The sequence below is a fragment of the Vidua macroura genome, chromosome 15, assembly GCF_024509145.1.
Source record: "Vidua macroura isolate BioBank_ID:100142 chromosome 15, ASM2450914v1, whole genome shotgun sequence".
Lineage (NCBI taxonomy): Eukaryota > Metazoa > Chordata > Aves > Passeriformes > Viduidae > Vidua > Vidua macroura.
Genome location: NC_071585.1, coordinates 18101550 through 18107549, shown reverse-complemented (window position 1 = coordinate 18107549; position 6000 = coordinate 18101550).

The window sequence follows — 6000 nt, the reverse complement described above, 5'->3', positions numbered from 1 at the left end:
TGCTGCAGTGCAGCATCAAAGTGATGCTGGGCATCATTAGGGAAATTTTCTTCTCATGCTACAACAGAAGCAAAGCTCAGACCTCTTTTGCTTTTTTTTTTTTTTTTTTTTTTGTAGTATCTTATCATCCAAGAGCTCATTAGCCAGGAATTCCTCATGCTGTTTATTTTCCATTTGTCCATATGTTCCCCACAAGCTCAGCCTCGTCCCTGTTTTAAGTTTATACTTAGCAGCAGTAATTGGAAAGGATGAACAAAGGCACGAAGGAAGGCAACACACACACAAACAAACTGCCCAGATGTTTTGGATTCCTGCATTTCCCCAAGAAGCAGGATCCTTAATGTTTTGATCATGTCATCACAGCACAGAGCTGCAGCCCAGAGTACAACTGGCTCCTCTCTGCTGACTCTTGGCCACAGAGACAGGAATTCAAGCCACCACAAGCGACCCAAATCTGCTCATCCCACAAGCGAAAGTGAAAACCTGGGATGAGCCTGGTCAGCACCAATGCCTGCAGTGGGCTTGTCCCAGGATGGATTTGGCTTTAGACTTTGAAACAGGACCGAGCCTAACTCCTCAATTCACACCACCTGCTCCTAATGTGGACCAAGAGCTCACCTGCCTCCCAAGGCATTATTTGAGTTTTGTTTATTATTTATTATTTTGTTTATTATTTATTATTTTTATTTGATTATTATTTTATTATTTATTATTTGAGTTTATATTTGTTATTTTGTTTCAGTTGTGCTTTTTTTCCCCCTTAAGTTTTATGCCAGTTAGAAATCAATTTAAACTTATGCAAAAGAAATCAGTTTTAATAATGGCAGGGAAAAGGGGAACGGTCTCTAGCTGAGAGGAAAGAATGCAGATTTAGGTTAGGTGTTAGGAAGGAATTGTTCCCTGGCAGGGTGGGCAGCCCTGGCACAGGTGCCCAGAGCAGCTGTGGCTGCCCCTGGATCCCTGGCAGTGCCCAAGGCCAGGCTGGATGGGCTGGGAGCAGCCTGGGACAGTGGGAGGTGTCCCTGCCATGGCAGGGGGTGGGATGGGATGAAGTTTAAGGTCCCTTCCAACCCAAACCAGGCTGGGATTCTACATAATACAAAACATGGCTTTGCACTGGTTAAGTTAAAGTGGTCTATGCTTGCTTGCAAATACAGCCTTGGTTTTCAACACAGCTATTGCAAAACTCCTGGGACAACACAGAGATAGTCCACAGAATGGAAAGAATTAAAATAAGAAATCCCAGCAGTTGTGCAGGGTCCAAGGAGCCATGGACAGCCTTGACGTTCCCATTCTCCATCTTCCCTCCCATGCAGAACACAGAGTGAGAACAGGACAGAAGATTAATGAGAGGAAAAACTGTGACCACAGCAAATAGAGTGACTCATGCCCACTTCATGGTCTTCATGTCTAATCTAGAATAGTAATTTACTGCAGGACCAGATTAAATATATTTCTCCTCCTGCAGAGCCTGTGGCTGTGGGGACGCAGCAGCCCACACTGGGAGGGAGCACTGACCACTGCCTGGATGAAGCCAGCTTCAGAATTATCCAAGCTCTGCCTCAGCCATGCACCAGGAACACAGGCTGGGGGAGAGGAAAAGCAACACACAGCAAAGAAATCCCCCCTGCTCCCTTTGGTTCCGAAAGGAAGCAGAGTCCTCCAAATGCCACCTCTGCAGGCTGGCAGGAATCAGCTGGATCCAGGGAACTAATGAAAGGGAGAGCACTAAAAGCAGACTAAAGACTGGAAATCATGTTCTAAACTCACATTAGGATCGGAAGGGGAACTTCCCAATTTGATAGCAGAAAGCAATTTACTTCAATTAGCAGGGACATAACCGGAGCAGTTGCTTAATAGAAGCATTGCATCTCCGAAAAACAGCAGCTCCCTTAATTGCATCCCTTGGCACTTTGGAGCCTGCTTTGGGTGAGGTGGGCTGAAAGAACCCCTTGGTTCTTTCCTTGCAAATCTCCTGCTGGGATTTGAGCCCTGTCCCAGTGCAGAGGGCACACACTGGACCAAAGAGGAGCTGGCCGAGGGGAAAAGCAGCAGGAAGAGCCTTTCCCTGCCTCCTCCTCCTCCCGGCACAGCCCTGCCTGCTCTCTCCTGCTGGCAGCTGGCTCAGGCTCTGCCAACGTATGGATGAGTCATTCCCAGCAGCTTCAGGAAGTTCAGGCCTGTAAAGTGCTTCTTCCTCTCCATTTCCAGCTGGGAGGGTTGGGGTGACAGATCCGGGTGTGGTCAAGGCCCATCACAAACCAGCAGTGCCAAGGACAAGGGGCTCTGTCCTCACACCTGTCCCCACATCCCAGCCCCAGGTTTATCCCGAGTGCTTTGGGGGCACTTTATGTCCTTTGAGACGCAGATTGAGAGGGCTGTAAAATTCCTCCATAAATTTAGGAGCTATTTTGCTCCAAACAGACTAAAACCAACAAAAGACACTGACACAAACACCCACACATTGCAGGAATCAAGCCCAAGGGACTCATCCAGAAGTCCCCGCAGAGAGTTCTGCATCCTCTGTCATGAGAAACCACTCCCCAGGAGACATTTAAAACTGAGACACCTGCCCAAGCTGAGCAGCTGCCCCTGTGGGGCTTTTGGGTCTGAGCAGCCCCTTTAGGGCTGGGTAACCCCTGCCCACCCACCAAGCCACCCGGGCACCAGGAGCTTTGCTTCCCAAACCCAATTTTACTTAATCAGTGCAAGATCCAACCCCTCATCTCTCCCCTCAGGGAACTGGAAGAGAATTTACCCTTCCAGGCTCTGTGGCCAGTCCCAGGTCTAATCCTGAAGTCAAGGGTCGGTCTGAGAAGGGACCTGGCCAGCTCCATCAAGAGCTTCCCCAGCCAAAGGGACAAATCCCTGCTCTGTGCCAGCAGGAGGACTTTGTGCTGCTCTCACTTACCTCGGTGAGCTGGGAAATCCAGCAGCAACTCAGGCAAGTCCTCACGCAAACCAGGAGCACATTCCATGGAAAAGGATGCTGCTGGTGCAGGTTTCAGCTCATTTGGGGTCCCAGAGCAGGGTTGGGGTGCAGGGCAGATAGATTTTTCCCGCAGAGAAAGCTCCCATGACCTGCTGCAGGCACAGAGACCCCAGAAAAACAAACACCTGCCCTGGGCTGGGGCTTTTGGGCACCGCCACCCACTCGTAGCTGTGGGAGGGAGTGGGAGAACATATCACAGCTGCCCTGGGAGCACCGAGGGCTCCGCTGGGGCTGCAGCTGCTCCCCTCTCCCCATCCCTGGCACTGCCCGAGGCCAGGCTGGACGGGCTTGGGGCGCCCGGGACAGTGGAAGGTGTCCTGTGGCAGGAATGGAATGGAAGGGGCTTTAAGGTCCCTCCCAATCCAAATCATTCTGGGATTCTGTGATTTTTTTGGCTGCTCGGTGCTCCTGTTGGAAGTGCAGAGCCGGTGGCAGGAGTGCCGTGTGCCGTGGCAGCGCTGCCCAGGAGCCCCGGCAGCAGGAGGGTGGCCTCGGCTCCTCCGTGCCGGGACACCCGCGGCAGGCCGGGCTGGCTGGGGACAGGACGGTGCTGCACAGGAGCTGTGTCTCCATCCCATCCCATCCCATCCCATCCCATCCCATCCCATCCCATCCCATCCCGGAGAGCTCGGCAGCCTCAGGGCAGCGCCGCTCCCACCTCCACCCGGCCGCAGCTCGGGGGCTGCCTTGGCACGGGGCAAACCCTCCCTTGGCACGGGACAAACCCTCCCTTGGCACGGGGCAAACCCTCCCTTGGCACGGGGCAAACCCTCCCTTGGCACGGGACAAACCCTCCCTTGGCACGGGACAAACCTTCCCTTGGCACGGGGCAAACCCTCCCTTGGCACGGGGCAAACCCTCCAGATGAAAGCCAGGGCACCGAAGCACACTCGGACCCCTTTAACCCAGCTGCTACGGGGTGTGCGGGGCCTGGCAGAGAGAGGAGCAGGAACAAACACCCCAAAACCATTCCAGTGACACGACCTGCAGGCAGAAGCTCCCGGAGGCGTCGCGGTGAGGATGGGCAGGGGGGACGGCCCCACCTTCCCGGCCCTGCCGAGCTTGGCCTCTGCACATCTGCAACCCCTTTGCTTTCCTTTCTTCTTCTTTTTTTTTTTTTTTTTTTTTTTTTTTCCTTTTCTCCTCCCAGATCACTTTAAAGGTCCGGCTTAGGGCATAATTAGCAAAGCAGTTAAAGTGGCGAGGGCAGTGACCTTCGGCGGTGGCAGGAAGCGGCAGCCGTGGGTGGCCGGGGGGGGCACAACACCCGCCGGGATCAGCTGTGCCTTGTAAAATCTCCTCCTGCATCCCCAGCACAGCCTCGGTGGAAGGAATGTCCACAGAAAATGGGAATTTCGGTGAAACCGCGATGCTGAGCTCCCGCCCCGTGGGCTGCGGTGGCACCACGATGCCCCATCCTGGCTGGGATGGGGCACCAGGGACAACCCGACACCCGCGGCCAGGGACTTGCCCAGCATCAGCCGGCCCCCAGCAGCCACCCGTGGCCGTGGCACTGTCCCCGCTGTCCCCCAGCACTGTGGGGCCACAGGGCTGCGTTTCCATGTCTGAGTTCCCTTATCAGCAGCACGACCTTTGCCGGTCACAGATTAGGGGCTGGAGCCGCTCGGATTTGTTTGATTTCTGTTGATGGTTATTAGGCAGAGGAAGTGCCAGAAGGGATTTTGACCTCGAGTTTAAACCTACTCCAATTAGAGCCACTGAGCCTTTAATTACGGCGCTCCGGCCACTTTGGTTAAAGCAACAACAAAACCAAACACAGGATCTGGTCGAAGACGGGCTTTTCTTCCCATGGCTCCTCTCAGCTGCCACCTACTTTGTCCCTGTGCTGTGTGACCGTGGCACGGGGCGTTCTGGCCCACCAAGGCCCTCGTGCTGCCTCCAGGCCCAGAGGTGACACCACTCCAGGTGACACCACTCCAGGTGACACCACTCCAGGTGACTCCCGCGGGCTGGGGACACCCTGCCCTCACCCACTGCCCCTCAGGCCACCCCCAGTGCCCCAGGGATGCTCCAGGGGGGATCCCAGGAGCTCCAGTGAAAAACACCCGAGGTCACAGCTCAGGGGCCCATTAGAGCTCACTGAGGGGTGATGGATATTTTGGAAACAGCAATTTTTTATTTGGCAGAGCTTCTATTAAGTCGAGTTTTTTTTAAAAGCAAGTCCAGAGCGCTCCTGTTCTTCGCTCCACTTGGCACATGGACCATGTTTCATCCCCTGGCACCATGGCACCCAGCACAGACCTTCCTGATGCTCCAGAGCCTGGCACAGATCCCTGCCTTTTGCTTTATTGTTACATTCATTGATATGAGGCTTTATTAACACAGTTTAAGCTTAGCAAAATAGGGTTTGTATCTATGTAAGTCCTATGATTTGTAATTACTTTCTAGGATATATCTTGTGGTTGATTTTTTACTTTAAACAGTGACTTAATACTTGTACTCTGATAATTTCCTCCCCTGCCTGGCTTTTGTCCATTTTACCCAAAAGTCTCAAAGAAGAAAAAGCCAAGGGGAAGTTCTCCTTCTAAGCAGCACCCAGCCCTGAGCAGGATGGGGTGGCAGCCCAGCTGAGCAACCAGCTGGAGCAGTGAATGGATTTGGGCATTCCCAGGACCTGGGGGGAACACAAGGACCCCACCAGTACCACACTGTGAAGTGTTTTATGTGATGAGTAACAGGTATCAGCACTAAAACAGCCCTTGTAAATGTTCTGTGTTGAGGTTTTAAATAGTTCTTTAACCCAGCTGCCTCCAGGTTTGGAGTATTTTGTGTATTTTCAGACACTTCGGTTTCTTCTCTGCTCCCATGGAAGCTGTGCCATCTTTTGAACACAAGGCAGTGAAAACAAGAGTAGGTGCTATGAAAACTTAATGTAAAAAGGAATTTCCTCAGGCCCTGCAGGCACGGGTTGGGCACACGGAGCCACAGCACCCTGTGCCCACCCTCACAGCCAGGAATGCCTTCCCAATATCCCATCCAGCCCTGTC